Source organism: Triturus cristatus, chromosome 7, assembly GCF_964204655.1.
Source record: "Triturus cristatus chromosome 7, aTriCri1.1, whole genome shotgun sequence".
Classification (NCBI taxonomy): Eukaryota; Metazoa; Chordata; class Amphibia; order Caudata; family Salamandridae; genus Triturus; species Triturus cristatus.
In genome coordinates, this window is record NC_140590.1 from 71716336 (window position 1) to 71739316 (window position 22981).

A 22981-nucleotide genomic window follows, 5' to 3' on the forward strand; every position below is an offset into this window, starting at 1 on the left:
GTTTACTTAAACTACTAGGCAGGAATGCATCGGCTGAGGGGGAAGCAGATAATTCGAAGGTGAAATACAGTTCTTGGCAGAGAATAGGCTGATGTCAGGCTTCGTGAGCCGCGCAGAGAATGAGACAAAGTTCATGGTCACAGATGCAGGCTCAGACTCGAGGTTTCAGAGACAGAAGGCAAGAGGAGTTTGATGACAGAATCAGGGCCTACTTGCCTGGACTGTAAAATGGCATAAGTGAACCATATAAAGCCGGTGGCTTTTCATACTTAGGAATGGAATATCCGGCCTATTCATGGCGGATCTGACAGAGGACATGTTGACGGTGGACGCACATGTATTTGCGTCTTCATAACTGGAACTGGAGGGAACATACATGTACTTGTAACATGCACATAGAACCGTTGGGGTCCAAGATAGGGGACATAACTGACCAGAAAAATCCATATTTCCACACATTGGGGGTGGATTATGCTGGATACGACCACAGGGTCGTATCAGCAAGTTTATCGCCCTTTTGCAGGGAACATCGCTGGGAAACCAGCGATGTTCCCTGCAAAATGGCGATAACATCGCTATCTCTGGAATCTTTATCGCCCTGGAGCAGCGCGTTGATGATAACGCGCTACCAGGCGATAAAAAGCAGAGATAGCCAGTGATAAGAAAAATATCGCTAAGCACGGCCGGCGATAATTATCGCTGGCCGTTGCTGAAATGGCCCCCCAGTTTTGTATCAAGTACAAATTTGCCACAAGCCAAAAAGTGAAATACATTATGTCCTCTTAGTGAAAGCACACACATTTGAGCAATCAATTCCTGTACTCAGGGGAACTAACATGTTTATATCATAATTTAAGGGGGCAGCTGCACAGTCCCAAAAATGGATTAGTGTAACTCTGGGCAACCCAAACTGCTCTCAAACACAAATCTGTCCTCTGAAGTGTCACGTTAATGATGGGGTGCTGCAAAACATTCCGCATGACGGCGGCCCTGCCTTTTGTGCTGCTACCAGAAATAAACAGGCAGCTTACATGATCCAGGTATCTAAGACACAACATTACAATGGAATGTGGAAAGTTCAAACTCAGCAGCTGGATAAATAAAGAAAATGACCACGGCTGCATGGGGGGCAGGCACATTTTTTGTGGAAGCAGACAACTTAAGCCCAATGAAAACATGCGCTCCTGGCTCCCTGTGTGTTGGATGAAGCCAAAGCCCCTTTCCTGGTGCTTCTTGCACATCTGGCGACGGCTGAGTTGCCAGACCATGAAAATCTCATGACCCTATTAACTAAAAGTACACCGCCCCACAAAAAGGTGTTTGTATGCCTATCCTGAACAGGATCAAACCCCCTGCTGATGTGTGGGGGGCGGTTCCATTATAAGAAAACCCCCCTCGGGGCAGCCCTGCTGAGAGGAGTCAGTTCTGTCTCATGAAAGGCTGTCATCAGTCGCTTAAACTCTCCCACACTGACTGTCCTCATACATGTGGGGTACTCTAAAGGCTAGTGTTCCCTGACAGCAATGATAGCGACTCTGCAGTTTTCCTGAATGAGTCAGTGTCCCTGAAATGTAACTGCATGTCCTATTAAGGGTGTGGCAGCCCGAGCTGCCAGACACTGATCTGCCGCAATAAAACTGAAGTGTGTACTTTCCAGTTCCTGCTATACCGGGTATGCTCAAGAGCCGCAGCTGTGCCCCACTGAACACAGAGCAGACTAGAATTTCTGAGCAGATCTGCTTTTCGCTGCAGTGTAATCATTGCAAAATAAATGATTCCAAAGGGGAACAAATGCATTTAACCAGAACTCAGATCAGCAGTGACGGTGCATGCTGCAGCTGTCAGTGTGGGGCAGATCACTTCTGCCCATAAACTGCACTTTTCGGCACTTCCCTCCGTTAACCATAGTGAATGAAGCCACCCCGCACTCCCGTTCCTTACTAGCCACGCCTGTAGCTGGCTACTAGCCCTTGGCAATAGCCCGTGGCCTTCGGAGCCAGGGGCTGCACCAGGCCTTCTCCACGATCCATGATTTCTCACTGAGCCATCTTCTGTCAACTTCCAATTGGTGACGCGTTGTTGTCAGTATTTTTATTTTCGTTTGACTACGCGCTAGTACACTTCACATATAATCTAAATTAGACATAGTCCCTGTAGGCCTCGATTTGTAAGGCTTCCCACTAAATGAAATGTTGTTTTTCTGCTTGCTGGGCATAATGCTTTCTCTCGTTTCAGACGCCATAGGGCTCATTTATGAGCCCCTGCGTCACTTTTGCGCCGCCGGTGCGTCACTTTTTGTGACGCACCAGTGGCATAAAACATGCGCCATGTTGCGCCATATTTACAAAGTGACGCATCTAGGTAGATGCGTCACTTTGTAAACCCCTGCGCCACATTATACCTGCGCCAGGTATAATGTATGCAAGGGGGGCGTTTTGACGCAAAAAAGGGTCGTAGAAGTGACGCAGTGAAATCTACGAGATTTCACTGCGCCACTTCTAGTGTGCAAATGCGTCAATTTCTTGCGCCTGCCTCACAGCAGGCATAAGACTGACGCAGGCCCTTTCACATGGGGCTTGCCCCATGTGAAAGGACACATTTCTGGAGTTGCGTCACTTTTGTGACACACTCCAGCGATGCGTCACTTTTGCGCCTACAGATACGTCAGAAATACTGACGTATCTGTGACTCCTTGCGACATGATGCGTCATACTGTAAATATGACGCATCACTGGAGTCGCAGGGAGGGCGCAGTGAAAAGTGGCGCATCACTGTTTTCACGCAGTGATGCGTCACTTTTCATAAATGAGGCGCCAAGTTTCTGTCGCGTACCCATTAAATTGTACAGTTATTGTTAGACTGTGTGGGAAGGCCGCAACATGTATCATTTTAATGAGCTGAACAGTAAATATTAACCCTTGTGTGTGAGACAAACCGGTGGAGAAAAATCCTCCCTTGTGCAATATCTATAAAGGGTGCAGCGCCGAGAATCTTCCATTGTGTGATTCACGGGCAGAGGTCCGACATCGAGACGATTGGAAATGTTTAGTTTTGATTGGCTCTGTCTCTGTTGGAATCGTAGGAGTGTCTCTTTTCATGTTTTTATTTTGTTTCACTGACTTAGACTTGGACCTCACCTGTCCACCTTGGAAGGTGGACGTCCCTTCACCGCTGCTGAAACGCAACGGGGATGCGGTCCGTCGGCGCTGCCGCCTCTGGTGCAGGAAACCAGGGGGCAGATTTATGAGCCCCTTGCGCCACTTTTGCGTCACTTTTAACATGGGAAAAGTGACGCAAAAGTGGCGCAAGGGGCTCATAAATCTGCCCCCCCCCCGTGTCTGAATGTGTAATGTAAATACAGCGCTCCAATACCTCCGGGTCCAGTTCTCGCTATATGAAAGATGCAAAAATATATAAAAAAAACCACGCTTCTTTCATTCCCGTTCAATCTCTCGAGCCAACCCCTTCCTCCTTACATTCATCATTGGAACCTTTGTGTTGTTCCTCCTTACAGGCTTCATTGTGCTGCCACCTGCTGTTTAAACTGCCCCGATTCCCCATCTGAACCCGCACCTTTGGTATTGAGCAGTTTCCCTTCAGAGGAGCTGAATCTTTGACAATTTGCTACAAAAATCTCTAAATAACTTGCCTTTATATTTGCTATCCTGGCTTGTTTGGATTATTTTGATTTATATTGTATCCAGAGGATTATTAATTTATGACTAATTCAACTGATTTGAGTTTGTAATTTGCTAATAAACCTTTATGGTTTGCAAATTTAGTACTCTCTGCAATCCTTGCGGGGCAAATTGCGCTTCACTGTTACTGATCCGCTATTGAATTGTTGACGTTAAGCCGCAATTTGAGTCAAAGATCCATCTGCTCGGGTACAGCTGGGGCCTGAGATGAGCGGCAGCCTTTGCACAACGCAAACACCACCCTGACATTGGGCATCTGTAGTGTTGGGGGCCCTAGGCCCTCATGCTGGGAATGACTGACGCGGACACATCGTTAGATGGTGGGTTAACTGGCCACGAGCACGTGCGCTCGGCCCTTTTATTAGCCTCGTCACCTGACCCAGTGACGTAGGTGGTGGGTGGGTGTAAAGTGTAGAGCATACACTTATGAACACTAGAACGTGTCCATGCTAGGACACTACATTCCTCCCAATCTTTAATAACAAAAACCCGGAGTCAAATGTCCAACCTAGGGGAGAAAAGACATATATATACAGATGTAATACAGTGACTAAACTTCTGCAGAGTCGCTCACGCTTCAGCAGCCTGGAGTCACAGACGATGTTCTTCCTGTCGCGGACGATGTTCTTCCTGTCGCGGGCGATCACCAGTTCACTGTGGCACCAGTCATGGGTGCTCGATGGAGTTAGTCTGTTTGACGGCTCTGCCTTGAAGTTGCTCTCACAGTCTTTCTTCGCTTTACTTTCTTGGCGACAAACGCAGTTGTTGAGTTCTTTTGGTTCAGCGCTAGATGTTGCCATTTATCTTTTTAGTCCAGTCCTTTTCTTTATCTGTGGCGTGTGTTCTGTTTTGCAGAAAGACGGGTTATTCGCAAGACACCCCTCTCACCAGGATGCCCCTCTCACAGGTGTTCCCCTGCCACGGGATATCCTTGAGGCCCTCTTCCTCAGATCTGGCCTGGGTTCAGTGTCCTGTATCGTGTTACTCCCATGCCGATAAGTACGGGTGCGGAGGAGACGGCAGGTCTCACCTCAGATGCCGCAGTCAGACCTGGAGGGTGGCTGTTGGCTCCTGTCTTTAGCACGCGAAGTCTTCATCCTCCTGAGACCTTTGCTGAAGGGCGGCTGATGACCATCTCTCGTCGCGGGGATACTCTCTCTCACCGGCATCCCTGAGGCCTTTGCCCCTGAGTCACCACGGCTGGCATTGACCAGTGTCCGTGTAACCCCAAAGGTGGGTGTTTCGAATGGTCCGGCCTGCTCACCTCTGCAGATCCCAGGTGTGCTGAAAGCATCATCAAACAGATGGTCTTTTCTCCGTGCCACGGGTGTTCTTTAGGACTTGCGCACTGTGTTCTGACGCTTGTCACCTTCCTTGTCTTTGAGGTGTGAGTAGTCTTGCCACACTCTTCTCCTTGTCCTCTATTTCTTTCTCCGTGAGGCTGTCATGTCACTCTGACTTCTTCTCCTTCTTACAGTGGCAACCGTGCCACTCAGATCTTTCTTTCCCCTTTTCCTATTAGTGGCAGACGTGCCACTCTGATGTCATCTTCCTTCTTGTAGTGGCAAACGTGCCACTCAGATATCTTCTTTCTTCTTAGTGGCGGACATGCCACTCTGGTCTCTTCATCACTTCGCTTCACGACCTACTCTGGACCGTTTCTGTTCTCCTCTTATCAGGCCAGGCTTCTCCATGCAGCGCGCGCACTCTGCACGTGTTCCCCCTGGTCTTGTCCTCGTCCGAGAACACTCTCTTCATCTTCCTCAGCATTCCGAGTTAGGGTCGTGACCTTCTCTTCATCTTCTCCTTTTCACCAGTTACTTTGGTTGAAGTTCGTGGGGCCAAACTCTTGGTCCGCTTCGTTCTTCTCCTGTTCACCAGTTACTTTGGTTCTTCTTGAGCTTCTTGGACCACTTGACGGTCCGCGCTGCCGATCGCTGGCAGGATATCTTCGGTCTTGTCGTCAGAACTCTTGCTTTGTAGCTTCACTGACCCGTGCGTCGGTCACCTCCTTGTGCAACTCCTGGCGAGTCGGCTTCTGTGGTGCGACCATTTGGCTGGTCGGCTTGACCTTTGTGGTGCGACCGTTTGGCAGGTCGGCTTGGCCTTTGTGGTGCGACCATTTGGCTGGTCGGCTTGACCTTTGTGGTGCGACCGTTTGGCAGGTCGGCTTGGCCTTTGTGGTGCGACCGTTTGGCAGGTCGGCTTGGCCTTTGTGGTGCGACCGTTTGGCAGGTCGGCTTGGCCTTTGTGGTGCGACCATCTGGCTGGTCGGCTTCACGAGGTGCGTCACGTCGTGTGACCCCCGGTGTCTTCTGACTTATCGGGCGCTGGTGCAAGCTTCTCTTCGTACCGTCGTGGTACATCTTCAGTGTCGCGTTGCTCCTTGCGCCGTGTGATCTCTGGTTATCGTGCACCCACTCTTTTCCTTCTGTAACTGAGGCGGTGCTTTAGACTGCTGCCTTTTGGTCGCTTCCGTGGACGCACTTGCTGCGCACTTCCTTCTGATCCTCTTTTGAGACTTGCTGCCTGGACGAGTCTCTTCAAACCCTTGCCACCCAAGGCTGGTGCACTCTGGTGTCTTCACTCCTGCAGCGACTACCCCTGGCCAGTAGGCGTCACCGCACTCCACGCAACCTTGTCAGCAGGCTCCTTCCTGGAGGATCCCTTGTGTGTGCACTTGTTGGCGTTTGCCACTCCAGTGTGGGCGGTCGTGCATACTCCACTAGGCTTTGCTGTGTTACAGCGTTCCCCTTTTCGGTTGTGCCGTTCAGCTGCAACAGTGCTTATGCGCTTTATTTTCCCTGCACGTTTGGGCTGTAAGAGCTCCCTCTGTGCTGCCTTATTTTCTTCTTGGCATGCTGTTGCCTCCCAGCACACTATTATATGTCTGTTTGTGTTGTTTTTTCTCTTGTTTTGTGGTAGAAAACCTTGCTGCCACAGTCTTTTACCTAGTGGGTGCAATGATGCACTTTGGCCACTAGATGGCAGTGTGCTTCATTTCAACGTGTTCTCAGCCGGTCTTTTCTTCCCGACCCTGAGGCCTCACGCTGTCTTTTCACAGTGGGACACCTTCCTGATCCCCAGCTGGCACACCTTCTTGGGACCCCCCACGCATACAGGCACTGCAGCCAGGTAGGTGCCCTCGTTTGTCTTCTTTTATTTATTAATGTTTTGTTTGACTTTGTGCCTGTGCACACGCGATCAGGGCACTTTCCTGCTGTGATTATTTTCGCGTCCTGCAGCGCTCCAACCGGCCTCCAGCAGCTTCCTCCATGCTGCGGGCCTTGCTCTCCTGTCTCTCGATCGTTCCTGCCGCTTTCCTGATTACTCGTGTCCCTTGGCTGCACCGGGACCTCGCAGGACACTAAACGGCCTCATTTATCCAGTTCCCACCGGCCTGGCACGCTCTCTCCTCGCAGGTAGGACACGGACTCCGAGGCTGCGTTCTTGCTCCCCCGTCGCCGGAGTCTCTCATCGGCCGCTGGCGGCCAGGCACCCTATCTTCCCGGGCACACGCAGGCTGTTGGGCATGACTGGAGGACTCCGCTTCTGGACGGCGAGTCACGTAGATGGTTAGGACCTCCGCGCCCCTTGCAGCCGGCATTTCCTTCTCCCTGGCAGCACAGGGGTGGGGGTGCTGGTGCCGCTCTGCTCGGCAGCAGTCTAGATGCTGCCTGCTCACCCTTCCACCCCGCAGCCTCACATTTCACATGCTGCGCGGGGGTGTGTAGGTGTTGGCGTTATTCTCGGGGCTGCCCACTTTGAGCTATGGGCTCAGTTCAGTTTGCTGGTGGAGCGCCTCACCGCAGAGTGGCACTTGACCGGTCGCTGCTGCTGCAGGGTGGGCACCCGCTGACTGTATGCCATTTGGGTCTCTCTTCGCCGCGCTGCGTTACGCTCACCGTCTGCTTGCTCTGCCTCAGGCTCTTCCGACGCGGGGTCTCCCACTCGGCTTGGCGCACCCCCGGGGCTCTTCTCACGCCCCGTGGGATCTCAAACGCAACGGGCGCTTCCTGGGGTCAGCCACATGCAGGCACTGCGGCCTCGGGGTGGGCTCCCGACCTCGCTTTCTCAGGCCCAGGGCTTTTCACACGCCCTGCGGGCCATCGGGCTTGTTCTGCGCCGGCTTCTGGGGGTGCCCTCGAAACGGGCAGCTCTCTCCCCCTTAATTCCAATCAGCTGGGCTGCTGCACGCACAGCCAGCTCTCCTCCTCACCACCTTACCAAAGGCGGCGGCACACGCGGAATTAGCCCACTCGTCGCCATTGTAGTGTTGGGGGCCCTAGGCCCTCATGCTGGGAATGACTGACGCGGACACATCGTTAGATGGTGGGTTAACTGGCCACGAGCACGTGCGCTCGGCCCTTTTATTAGCCTCGTCACCTGACCCAGTGACGTAGGTGGTGGGTGGGTGTAAAGTGTAGAGCATACACTTATGAACACTAGAACGTGTCCATGCTAGGACACTACAGGCATCTACTGCAAAAACAACAGTTGATGGACAGAATGCAGAACAATGTCATACATTCACCCCAGTACAGAGATCTGGGCCTAAATCCATCGTTTTTTTGCTCACCATGCCATTCCGGTTTGAACCCAGCCATATGCAAATCAGTCTTGACCCTGTGCCTCATGGGAACAGTCCAGCCCGAACTGCCAAGCCAGATCCTCGCTGGACTGGAAACAAGCATCCTAGGACCGGTTTCGGGGTTTCACCCCTCTTCAGCCAGGGTAGCTTGATTCCAGTGGCATGGAGAGCACGGGACCCACGTCTGGGCATACCCTTCCCACTCGGGGTGACAAATGCAAAAACAACAATTGATGGACAGAATGCAGAACAATGTCATACATTCACCCCAGTACAGAGATCTGGGCCTAAATCCATCGTTTTTTTGCTCACCATGCCATTCCGGTTTGAACCCACCATATGCAAATCAGTCTTGACCCTGTGCCTCATGGGTACAGTCCAGCCCGAACTGCCAAGCCAGGTCCTCCCTGGACCGTAAACAAGCATCCTAGGACCGGATTCGGGGTTTCACCCCTCTTCAGCCAGGCTAGCTTGATTCCAGTGCCATGGAGAGCAAGGGACCCACGTCTGGGCATACCCTTCCCACTCGGGGTGACAAATGCAAAAAAGAACTGTTGATGGACAGAATGCAGAACAATGTCATACATTCACCCCAGTACAGAGATCTGGGCCTAAATCCATCATTATTTTGCTCACCATGCCGTTCCAGTTTGGACCCAGCCATATACAAATCAGTAATTGGGCATCTACTGACTGCTGATGGACCAACAGACGAAAAATGAAAAAGATGAGAACCAATCAACACATGGATTGACCAGCTCTGCTGCTATTGAGGTGCCCAACCAAGAGACACGTTGATTGGGGACTGATTGGACTGAAATGATTGATTAGAACACACTGGGATCTGCTTTGAAGGAATGATGAGAACCCTTTCAATACGGTACTGGAGAAGCCCACCCTGTGCTCTAGTACGTTCAGATGGGTTTCGTGATTGACGTTGTTGAGTGCCGCTAACAGATCATGTAGGATTAGTCGGCGAGATTCACTCGGATTCAATGTGCAAAGGACAATGTCCATAATGTACACCTGGGAAGTTGGAACTGCTCAATGTGACTGCGACGCTGTAGGTGCACACATTTTTCTAAAGGTTTGGCCAAGGTTGGGATGTTGGAGATAGGGCAGTATTTTTTGGGGTCAGACTGGTCAGAGCTGGGCTTTTTTAGGATAGTGTTAACTGTGAGAAGTTGGCCTGGTATAGGCTGTCCACTAGTTATAGTGGTCACCTTGCACCAGTCCAAGCAACCCCTTAGAGATGATAGGCTAAAGACAACCTTTATTGAAAACTATCCTAGTGGTAGAGCAGCCTTCAGGCTAAGTCTTGAAGGAGTGTAAAGCTGTTTGTTTTACCAGTCTATAATCTCTTGAATGATCAAATGAAAGGAGACTACACCTGGTATATATATAAAATATATGTATTTATTACTAAACACACCCCCCTAGTCTCTTTATGAAGCTAGAAGTGAAAGTACATAAGTTACACTTCAAATAACACAGTAAATTAGCACAATATGCGAAAGGCCCTCGGGGCGAACCAAACCATATATTAAGAAAGTGGAATCAGAACCACGACTTGACTGGACACAAGGCCTAGAGCCGGTAGAATCACTGGGACCCCAAGGAACCACCCAAAGTAGTGACACAGGGGACCCACGGGGGCCGGGTGCAGTGTGAGAACACAGCCGCAAGCTCCCGTTAGCTTCTATGGAGAAAGTCACGGTTAGAATTTTAAAGTTTAAGGACACTTAGGAGTGGACTAGGAACAAACCCTTTTGGACTTAGATGTTTCTAGGGCCAACACCCACGGGAGCACCGTAGTACTCATGTTACCTCACCCAGGGAAGCCGGGTGTATAGGTGTCAAATGGTGTCGGGTCGGGTCGCGTCGTCGTTTTTAATGGCAGCTTGCTGAAAAGTGCTGCTGCCAGGAAGTGTCCGAAGAGATCCAACCATGGATCGAAGATGTGAAGAACCTGAAAGCAGAGGGAACAGAGTCTGGGTTACTTGCCAGTGACCTGGGGCACAAAAGTCGAATGCCCACCGAAGTCGGGTGCTTCAGGTGAGAAGAGGGGAAGTTTGACTCTTCAGCCACGAGGACCAGGAGGCGTCGACGATGACCAGGAGCTGGATTCGAGCTGTCCCATGAAGGATGTCAAGTGCTGCAGCATCGGTGCCTGGATTGGACACAACAAGCCTTGGCAACAGCAACCCACGCAGGAAGAGTCAAGATGTTTCGGTGCAGACCAACAAGGTCCTGGGGACTCCCCAAGCAATGGAGAGTCAGGACACATCTGGAACAACCAGGGAAGACCAATTGAAGTAAGAGTTGCCTTCACAGGGACTCACCAGTCGATGGACCAGGGATTGTGAAGGAGCCTCGAGCGAACACACAAAGGGCGGGCTCATGGAACACTTGTGGAGTGTAGGCCTGCAAGCACTCTTCGGTGGAAAAGGTGCTTGGGGTTTGGGCTACAAGTAACCCAATGCACAGCCTCAAAGGACGTCGAGAAGCTGATGCACTTGCAAATGTGCACGGTGTCCAGGGGTTCTGGTTCCACGGTCTCAGCTTTGCTGGGGACTCGGGTTGGCCTCTGGGAAGTCTGGAAACCCACCTCCTGGTTTGCAAAGTCTTCAGCGTCCGGCAGGAGCTTCGGAGATGCAGACCGGTCAGATGCGTCTTTGGTGCCTGCCAAGCAGGGGAGTAACTCCTTTACTCCAAGGGAGATTCTTCAGTCGTCTAGTCGTGTAGATAGTCAAAGTTCCAGGATTTCTGTAGCAGAGTTTCTTCCAGGTGTAATCTAAATTCCTAAGGACAGGGGTTCCTTCTTTGTACCAAGGAAGGGGTTGGACTAACTCTGGAGACCCACCTATGGGAGGGTTTGGAAAGAGGGGTGGCTACACCCATTTCCTTTGCCCAGTTTCATGCCAGAGCAGGGGCTGGTAGCCCCTGCAACCGGTTTGAGCTGGACTATGCACAGGGACACCAAATGTGCACCCAGTGCAGGACTTCAAAGCACTCTTGGAGTGCACCCACCCAGCCCCAATCCACTAAAGCCTGTCTGGGAGGTGGTAACACCTCCCTGTGACAGGAAACCTATTGTCCAGGCCTCCCCTGCCAGAGTTTCGGTCAACAGCAGGAGGCCAGACTTGTGTCTGTTGCTGGCAGCATCCATTTTGTGATGCCAGGGCTCTGTTAGCTGGTACCGGGTATACAGGTGCTGTCATGTCTCTCCCTCTAGAAGGGTGGGATCATACTCCCACACCAGTTACTGGTGTGGGGTTATGATTCCAAGGTGTTTGACACCAAACACGACATGTTTCCGTGCAGCCAGTCCAAAGTTAGCATTTACCGTTGGGTTATAATGCAGTTAAGTGTATATGGTCAGGCTGCATCACATTCATGGGCACCCTGTCACACAAGACCAAGCACACTGCCTTCAGCATTGATAAGGCCTGCCATAGGGGTGACTGATAGGTTTATATATGGAGTGATAGGGGGAGATAAAGTGAACCTATATCTCAGTAAGGGGTGCATGCACCACCTTACTCAGGCTGCTGTAGCAGTCCTGTGGTGTCATTTTGGAGGGCTTCCCAGGGGTGGCATAATACATGCCTCAGCCCCTGTTAGGCCTCTGGGGTACCAATGCCCTGGGTACATAGTATTAGACCTGGGCCAAAATTCCTTTCCGTTCGCGGAAATTGCGATAATTTGGCATTTTCGCGTTCCGCGGAAAGGGCGAAAATGTCAAAATTTCCGCATTCCGCAGCTTAGCGATAATTTGTTTCTTGCTCGCGCTGTAAAATAATACATTCTCGCGTGCGCGCGATCGCCTTACCTGAATCCCCGCGTTCGCCGACAAGTTTTCCCGATCCGGTCGCGTTCTCCACGAGATGTTGGATTGTTGGTAGCCATTTGCACTGTCTCGCGACAGTTCGCGCCCACAGTAACGTCATGTGTCGCGCGATCACGTCTTTCTTCTCGCGATCATGCACCGCGAGACAAGTGAAAACAAGATGGCCGCGCTCGCGAGCAACCGCATGGGTAAGTTGGCGAGCCGCGACCACGCAGAAAATACCGCAAACGGGCGGGAAAAAAGCTTCCGCATCCTCGCGATATTTCCGCGTGTTTGCAGAGATTTTTAACATTTTCGCGATAATTTGCGAAAGTGAATTTCGCAAATTCTGCCCACCCCTACATAGTATACCATATACTAGGGACCTATAAGGGCACCCCAGAATCCAATCTGTGGTGTATCTAAGGTACTAGGAATCCATTTAGCGAGGAAGCAGCTAGGCTGGGGTCCTGAACAGCAGGGCCCCAGCCAGACTAAAGTCGAAAAACAGTGTTACATCAGCAAAAAGTAGGGGTAACCATAAGTAGCAAATCCTACTCTTCTACAGTAACCTGGCCACTTTTTAAGCAGTCTGGTACGGAGCCTTGGGTAAGTGAGGCATGGATAATCCTAGTCCATAAGGGGAGTAGGAAGTGAATGGACTTCGTAAGGAGTTTGGAGGGAAAGGGGTCCTTGTAGTTGTTGAACTGTTTCAGAGAGGTCAATTATGTTAATATGTCACTCTCCTCAAAGGTTGTAAAGCTGGACCAGGTGGCATTGTTCTTAGGTGGGGGGAGGGCTTCTCATCATTATTCTACATTGGGAATGGTAGAGAGAAGGGGGATTCCAAATGTAGGCGTTTCAAAGCATTCTGGGTATTGGTGAAGATTAGCAAGGTTTTCTCAGTAAAGAAGGAGGCAAACATTATGTAGTCAGGTTGGGAAATGTTGTATGAAAAAGGGGGATTGCTTTTCCGGTTCGTTTGTTTTTTAACAATTTCAAACAGTTTTTTTGGTTGATTGATTAATTGCTGTATCAAGTTGGGATTGAAAGAACGCTACTTTGGAGATCCTGATGTGCCTATTATAGGCAGTCCGTCTATGTTTGAGGCTAGACAAAGAGACGGGGCATGTTGCCATGCTATTTCGGCAACTCTAAGGTATAAGCATTCCTCATTAAGGTCGCCGTTGAACCGGGGATTGGATCTTTTGGATGGTACCTTCTTTAGTTGTTTGGGGGCAATGGTGAGCATGAATTTAGACATGGAATTAATGTAGTGATCCATGAGACCATGAACGTCATACGAGTAGGAGGGTGGTAGCAGGTTGCCAATACTAACAGCGGACATCATGAGTGGGTTAATGTTGTGGATGTCTCTGACCCAACGTTTTGCTTTCACCGGTTGACCTCTAGAAATAATTGCTCTTTCAGAAATTAAGAAGGTGATGCAATGGTGGTCAGACCAGTTGCAATGTAGAATTGAATAAATTTGGATGGTGTTCTCTTTTGCAATGATTACTTCTAAGGTGGCTCCTTTGTTAAGGGTAGGGCTGTTGAAGGCTTCGATAATGTTGAGGTCCTGGAGGAAGGATTTAAAACTATTCACAAGCAGCTCACTGGAATTGTTCCAGTGAAAGATGAAGTTGTAAAGTGAAATCTGGTTGTTGAGCTCTTATTTGTTAGAGGAAATAATCTCCATGATCTGTTCAATGAATGTGTAGTTATTGCCGGGGGAGGGCAGGGGTGGTAAAACGTATGTAGAGAACATGTTGAGTTGTCGTCGGTGATATTGTTGATCCTGAGGTATTCACAGGAGGGAGGTAAAAGAAAATGTATTTGTTTCATCTATAGTGTGGACCTGTATATACAGGCTAGGCCACCCCATGAGCGGCCTGAGAGATCATGTCTAATGATGTCATGACCGGGGGGGACTAGCATGTCAAGAATTGGGGATGAGGAATCATTCTGCCAGGTCTCTGTGAGTATAAGGATGTCATGGTCAGAGTTATGTAAAAGATCAGCTACGGCAGCCGTGTGTTTCACAGCTGAACGACAATTGAGTAAAGAGCATTTAAGGGAAGTTGTTTGGGTGATCATAGACACATGTGAAATGGGTACTTGTTTGAGGTTCACATTATTCATGTATCTAGGGCTTGGGAGGGATTCCCTGAGAGGGTGGGTGATAATAGTCTCAATTTCTCTAACAGATATAGTGTGATTGGCCAGGACATGGTTGTAAGTGGCTTGGAGGAAGAGGACGTAATTATTTGATAGCTGTTTTACTAGTCTGGTGGGTTGGGAGTATAGGGAAGGGAAGAAGCACAGTGTGATTGTGAGTTAAGGACCACTTGCGTTTTAGGTAGGAGGTGATGTGTCCTAGTTTGAGGATGCCAGCCCTAAGCAGCTGCATTTCAGATATTATAGCATCAAGCGTAGAGTAAGTATAGCGACTACTAATGGGCACCTGGCTAGTGGAAGAACTATGATACGTAGATCTAGCAGAGTTAGGAGAAAAGGGGGGGGGTAAGGGTCGGTGGTGTCGCCAGTCAGAGTCTTGATGATGATTGTTTAAAAGGGGTCCCTGGATCTACTGAGCCAGTTGGATAGAAAGTTGGTACAGGGGATTAAAGAAGATTGGGAAGTAGTGATGTTGTATAGTTGTCATGGAGCAATGACAGCAATATCGATGGGGGAGGGTGTGTGTCAGATTACAGTGATAGCCATGGCTCTATGGGTGTCTGCCAGGGAAGGGAGGTAGGAAGAGGGGTATATGGAGGTGGGCGAGATGGGGATGTCCTGAAGTGAGGATTCAGCGTGGAGTTGAGAGGGGGAGGGCATAGCAGTGGTCATGTCTAGTTTGTTCTTGAGGTTGAAGAAGAGCTCAGCCAAGCGTTCCAGGTTACGTTCTGACGATTGAAAGAGCACAGTGCCATTGTTATAGATGCAGATGATGGCATCTGCATTGTGCAAGGGCGAGGGTGCGATAGTGAGTTTACAGCCGTAAGAAATGTTCTTGGTGACTGCGTTGTTGAGTGAGGAAGATAAGATTTTGTTTAATTGAGAATGCCGATTTGTAGTGGAAATGAGGTAGTTCAGTAAACTACTCTGTAGCAGAAAGAGAGGTTCAAAGATAATGGTTTCTTTATTTTGGTGAAGGATTCTGTATTTGAGTTTTGTAGTGGCATTTTTGGTTAGGTTCGGGGGGTAGTTTATTATACATGAGTTGTTTCCTGCAGGGGATAATAGGGAGTTCAACTTGCTGACATGGGAAGGGTCCATGATGGGTGATGTAGGCAGGTGAGAGCATGAGAGAGCAGATGGGAGAATCTTCCAAGATGGCTGCCCTTTTGGGAGCACAGGTAATTGTTAGGAGAGGCATGAAAGTCTCTTTTCAATCTCTATTTCCAGATGGGTGGTGCAAGTCCTATATCTATTTCAGTGGCTGATTTGAAAGCAAGGATCGAGGAACAGAGGAACCATCTTGGATGATAAATGAGAATGGGATAGGGTAAAAGGTGCATATATAGGTGAAGTAACCTTTGAGGGGTATAAACCAGTGCGCTGGAGAGAAAAGTTAAAGTTATCATCCAGGTTACAAATATCTGATGTCCCTGCCGGCAGGATCAATCAATTCTGACAAAGTCCTGTGAGACTTGAGGCAGGCGTTCAATAAAAAATAGCTGGGGTGTCGTTAACTGTGAACAGCCTCATAACCGCTCTCAATATGAAGGTGAGAGACTGCGAGTCGATAGGTGACAATAAGCAGTAGAAAAACACTGCAGTGCGCAGCTTTCCTGGTGGGGCCAGAGACATGCAGTGCTGCCTGGGAATAGGTAGGGGCCTTATATTGGGTAGCCAAGTGGAATTATCCGGTGGCACAGCTCGCGAGCCGGAGAGCTGAGTTCTGTACAAATAGGGAGTGTAGTGGCACGATCACACAACATCTGGGAACCTGAGCGGGCTTGTGAGTGTGATGCTCAGGCAATGGCACGTTCGGAGCAGCAATCCAGTGGGTACAGGAAAGCATTGTCGTAGCTGGGAGTCATCGAGGTGCATCCAAGACTGGTCAATTGCTGTATGACAGGCAAAGTGCTGGGTCCAAGTGAAGAAAGTAACTCGTTTAGGGCCACCCGGGTCACTCTCAACCTCCGCTAGCCTTCCTCTAATGAAAAGTAGATGACGCAGTAGAGAATACAAGCAAACTAGTTTATTCACATAATACACTGCAGTGGAGTACAATCAAACAGCCTCCTATGATGACTGACAAGGGACTGACTCTCACAAACATAAACATTATGTATGTTGCGGAGCCCCATAAGACCCACCAACTATGGAAAAACACTGGTAGCTGTCGGGGGCACAGAGCAGGGGTTTCCATTCCACAGCCTGGTACAATCTATCTTCTATCCAAGGTTGACTGCCCTATCCTCCCTTCTAGACAGGTGGGAGAAGGCCTCTATGCAACAAGAAAGACATGCAATAACAAGTTGGTTTCAGCATTGGGAAAAAACAAAACTTGCCAGGGACAATTTCTCGTAAATGAGCAAATAACTGTTTCGATATCAACAGGAAAATGGCGCCTTCGGGAGCTAAAATGGCAGCACAGTTGTCAACCTAGCAAACTTGACAACTGCGTTTACTAAATTCACATACATACAGTGTGCATATATTATAATTTAGCTATATACTGCTAACATGAAAACGAAGTAAAATATAGGTAATATAACAAATTAAGTTTTGATTCTAATAGACCCACCTTTAAGCATTAGATGCTAAATACAGGTACCTTCATCCTTGCTATCAGGTATGGGTCTTTACAATTCTAATAGTAAATGAAAAATACAGTCATTCAAACAATAATATGTCAGATACTAATATATATGTATAACTAACACAAAAAATGACACTGAACATCAGTGATAAAAGTGTCATTAGGAATCGAACCTGCCAGAGAAGTAGAAGAACCGAAAACCCCTTCATCAATCTTCATAATTGTTTCAATCTCCTTTAGGAGCATTATAGTAGCGTTTGCATCGTGAACTGAAATCCCTTTGGAGTGAGGTAAGTGGCACAGTATGAACGGCACAAGGGAAGGCACTGGATCAAGACACAACAAAAGGACAATGAAATATCTCACCTTTTCTAGAATCCAACCCCAACCACCAAATGAGGACCAGCTCCAGTTACCGCTCTCCAACCCTTTGACGTTTTCCAAAATATCTAGAATATGCTGAGTGATATTCGTTTCCATACTGATGATACCGACTACACACTGCTCTCCTATTATTGCGCATACACCACCATTATTGGCTAAAATAAAGTCAACTGCATATCTTGTTTCTTCGGAGTATATGCGCATGCTTTCCAACTGCGTGGTGATGTCCCATAAAGCTGCCACTGTAGAATTAGATAAAATTTGCAACTTACGCCCAAAATACTCTCTAGCTCGTTCACCCCTGGCCATGGCGGTACCACCAAATAGAGGAAAGGATATATCCAAAAGTGATACCATTACTATAGTTATTGACTTCCAAATCAGTAACACCCTCACAGAATTCCTTGGTCAATGTTCTCTTCACCCATCTTATGTTTGGTCTACTAAACTTGCAAGGCACCCCTAGAGACAAGACCATGCCCAAGGCTACATCATCTGTACCATTATACATATTAGTGTACGTACCATTTGATAAAAAAAAAAAAAACTGGGTGTGCATATAGTGGACCCTGATAGTCTAATGGGGCAAATCTAGTACTCCTTCCCTTAATACTTTGATCATCCTTTTAACCTAAATGCAATATGTTTTATAGACTATTTCTCAAGAAAAATTGATGTACAGGTAAGCATCAGTACTATTGATCACAGGGCAACATGGGGGATATATACCTGCTTCCTGAGTGACAGTCAAATTCTGATAGTGCCAACCTGTCAAAGTAATGTTTCTCTTACTAAGGTACAAATCACTACAATACATTTCAGACATACACCCCAGCTACCCTGTCCCCTTTGGTTTTCAATAGTATAAGCAATATCCAGGTTATCCCAGGCCAAATTCACCTTTTACCTCTACGAAATGAGGAGGCCGAACATATGTATAGTTAACCAATAACAATAACAATAACCAATAAGGCACAAGTCCTTCCTATCAGGCGTCGGCCATGGCATAAGATCACTTCGGAGAATTTTCAGGAGCACTTTGCCGATTCTCCTTTTTGCCCTGGAGCTAATGTCGACAAGGCATTGGACCGCTATAATCAGGCCATATCTCAGGTGGTAAATATGATTGCTCCTACGAAAACCTATAAACCTCGCTTAGCACGCAAACAGGAGGTATGGTTTACAGAACACCTGAGATCCCTCAAACAACAGGCAAGGAAATTAGAAAAAGTGTGGAGATCGACCCACGAGGACACTGATAAGAATTATTTCTGGATAGCTCTAACCAAATATCACAAAGAAATTCGTCATGCTCGGAAATCCCATATACAGGCTCTTCTTTCAGCTGCAGGGAATTCCCCTAGGATCTTATTTCAAACCTTATATTCATTTGTGAAACCAGCAGCCTGTGAAACTCAGGAGCTAGCCTCACAACAACTCTGTAACGAGGTGGCCCAATTTTTCACAAATAAAATAAATAAGATCCATGACGATATCTCAAATTCCAACTTATCCATTATTGGAGATACATCAGCAGTTCTGGAAAAGGAACTAGAGAGGGGAACCATGTCTTTATCTTCCTTCTCTCCTATCTCCTTGATTGATACTGAGGGTTATCTTGGCCAGATAAAAAGCGGCAGTCCCTCAGACATAATCCCTGCCAGAATTATCTCGAAAGTAGGGAAAAGTCTGAGTCCGCAAATCCAAAATCTTATCAATCTCTCTCTGATTGAGGGACAAGTCCCTGGGGAATGGAAAAAAGCGCTGGTAAGGCCCATCAGAAAAAACTCTTCCATCCCCTGGACTGACTTATCCAACCTGAGGCCCATCTCGCTACTCCCTTTTTTGAAAAAGGTGATAGAGAAACATGTCAATAAACAGATCTCACATTACATTGAACAGTTTGGTCTGCTAGATAGTTCTCAGTTTGGCTTTAGACCCAAACACAGCTCTGAATCCGCCTTGCTATCTGTGACAGACGATCTTCACATGTATCAGGACCGAGGGTACTCGGCGATCCTGGTACTGTTGGATTTATCGGCGGCGTTCGATACTATATCTCATAAAATCTTAATCGAACGTCTGGCCGCAATTGGGATTGAGAGCTTAGCGTTAACCTGGCTAAAGAGTTTTCTATTTGACCGCACCCAAACTGTCAGCATGGGCCCATTTCGGTCAAAAGAAACTTATATTACCAAGGGGGTGCCACAGGGCTCCTGTCTAAGCCCCACTCTTTTTAACATCTATGTGGCACCCCTGGCCAGCATACTGAGAAACTTCGGGTTTGTCCCTGTCTCCTATGCTGATGATACGCAGCTCTTATTCCCTTTTAAACATCTTACCAACGAAGTGAAGACAGCCTTCTCAGATGGCATGAAAGCTGTAGCGAATTGGATGAAGTCTAACTACCTTCAATGCAATGTGAATAAAACAGAAGTAATGCTATTTGGGGAGGTTAAAAATCTGTGGACTCCTGAGTGGTGGCCAAGTGAGCTCGGTCAAGTACCTGAACCCAAGCTGGTTGTAAAAAACCTAGGGGTTCGTCTTGACCGGGAGCTCACCCTTAAACAACATGGTAATTGGGTGATCAGCCAATGTCTTCATGCTATTGGACTATTACGCAAAGTGTTCCCACTATTACCTGATTCCACTAGGAAAACCTTGGTACAGGCTTTAGTGCTGAGTCGCCTGGATTACTGCAATGGGCTCCTATTGTCAGCTAACCAGGGAGTCATAGAAAAACTCCAGGTGATTCAGAACACTGCGGCTAGACATGTGCTGAATGCCCCCCCAAGAACACCTTCCAAACCGCTCCTCGACAGACTACACTGGCTCCCAATCCATAAGAGGATTACTTTTAAGACATGCTGCCTTATTCACAGAAGCAATACATGGATCCGGACCCTCCCATTGGAGAGACAAATTCATTCCTTACAACCCCATTCGATTTCTTAGGTCCAGTAACCAACTCTTACTCAAAGTACCTACCATTAAGAGGAGCAGACAGGGCAGGAAAGCCCTATCAGTGGTAGGTCCAACACTATGGAACAAATTACCTTTTGAGCTCAGGCAATGCTCAGAATTCCTGGTTTTTAGGAAAAAGCTTAAAACGTTTTTGTTCTAGTAACTATCAATCATTTTAGTAGTGTATGGCCAAGTTGAGCTGAATTGTACCTCTCGCCTCCTGTAGCTGCCAAGATCTTTTTCCTTTCTTCTATGCGCAGAGATACTCTTTTAAGAGTCGATTCTAGCGCGATATAAATCCATAAATAAATAAATAAATAAATAAGCCGTCCATAAACTTGTAACAGAATCAGTGGGGTAACAGGCTGTATTATCTCCAAAGCATTGGGAGTGTCTAAGAAAACATTTCTGTAGGTTGTTCTTTTGCTACGATTTGAAGAAACAGTTTTATATAGAACACATGATGAGGTAACCCCAGAGAAACACTCCAGTATCCAAAACAACCCCTCTCCCACTAGGAAGAACAGCAATATGCCCACAGCGCAAAACATTTTCTTCCTGAGCAACCATTCAAAACTGATCTGCCTTGGTTGCAAGACAACAAAAAACTGTTCATCTTCTACACGAGGGCGACCAAAAGGATACATATTCGCTATAGAATTACAAAAAAAAAAATATCTGAGAAAATACCTTTTTATAATGGAACCAATGGTGGAAAGGACACAGGAAAAAATAAAAATAAAACAATAAGAAGTTCAGGGTCCGTTACAAGCCTCCCTGGCAGGCCTCTATTGTTCAATCCTCGGTGGTGCTGTTGAGCACGTATGTGGTAGAGCCACACTATTGTAGCCCGTCTGCAAGTGTTCACTGTCCTCAGGATAGGGCAATCTCCTTCCTTGGAAGATACCCTCAACTCATCCTGTCCTGCGTCTCAGATAGTCCACCAATCTTCTAGTCCCTAATCTAATGATAAAAAGCAGAAACAATGGCCACTTTACTATCCGTCTCCATGAAGTCCATCCCTTCTACACTCACTTCTCTTTCGGCGCACCTTTCTTTCGCCGAGGATACAAATAGTACCTTTTCACTCCGGGTGCTGTATCATGAAGAAGGACCTGCAAATCTGCAATTTATGGGATAACTGCAGTTGTCAGGGCTGCCTCGCTCTCTTCCTTCGGCTGTGTCCCAAACAACTGGGCATCAGAAAAGGGCACCTAATGAAGATTTGTTTCTTCTTTGTTGTTACCTATCCCCTTTTTTATCAACCGATGACAGGGGAAGGTAAGCGGGACACGCCGGCAGTGGGATGCATGAATCCAGTGTTTCCGACCATCCACTCTAAATACCGTACTTGTCATGATGAGGACCAAATATGGGCCCTTCCACCTAGGTTCCGAGCTGTCTCGTCTCTGGTAGTTTCATACAAGAATGTAGTTACCGGGCTGTATGGCCCCTCTTGTGTTGGGGGTCAAGCCTTGTGAATCTGTTGGTAAATAGAACGCAAACTTTTAGTAAGATCATATAAATAACCGACTAACAGAGGATAATGAATAGGCCCTCTGCCTTCGGAGGACAAAGCATTTGCTAGTATAAATATTGGGGTCCAAACCCCAAGACTTTATAACTCTTTTGGATCAAGAAGACTGCCAATAAGAAGAGCTGGTGAAACTGTGAAGAGGACCTATCACTTTGCTGTGTGCTTTGCTGTGTTGGCCTGCAGTGGCTGCTTCTGTCTTGGGCAGTGAAAGGACTGGACTGAACTTTCTGCAATCTACTTTTGTGAGTTTCTCCAAGGGCTTGAGGTAGAGCTTGCCCCCTGTTCAAGAAATCTCCGGTACAGCAAAGACTTCAAGCTCGATGGCGTCTACGACACAGCTGCCAACTCTGTGTGCTGAAGGCACCGCAGAGCGCACCACTGCAAGGCTGCACCATGACCCTGGTCTCACCTACGACGCCTGCTGACGCTGCCATCGAGCCTCTGCTCACACCGCAACCTGTGGGCACTGCACTCCGCACCGCCTCGCTTCACAATGACATCTTGGTATCCCCGGCGATGCCACTACATGCCGAAATCGACGCCGCTGCTTGTACAGTGGTTCGAGGGCACCGCTCGTAAAGTTACATGATGCACCGCCCTCATCCCGCACCACAGCCATGGCCTACCGACGCTGGTGACATCAACCCAGTTCATCAGCCGACGACAGCACTTCAGCAATGACGACGACGCTGCTTGCACCGTGACCTGCCAGCACCGTGTGAGCACCGCCTTCATCTGACACCGCGACCCTGGTCTCACCAACGACACCATCTGACACCGCCACCAAGCCGCTGCTTGCACCGTGACCTGAGGGTACTGCACGCTGCACCGCTGAACGCCGCAGCGCAGTACCCGACGCCTGCCGACGCCAGCGCTCCTGACATCAACAAAGAGGAGTTGGATCTGCAACGCGTGTGACTTCAAGGGCCCCGACGACTCCTGCATCGACCTCCGGAACTGAAGCCTACCGACGACGTGTGTTCGGAAGATCAACGAGAGGTCATCGACCCCCTGCATTTCTGAAAGGTACTGTTTGCGGGTCTTTCCGACACCGTAGCTGGCCCGCGACACCGCGGTCAGCCAGAACTGTTTGGATTTGTTTGCTCACGACGCCGTGATAGCACCGGACGGAGCTATCGACATCAAGGAACTGTTTTACAAGGTTATTTGGATAACTGAAGATTTTTAAGTACTGTATTGTGGCATT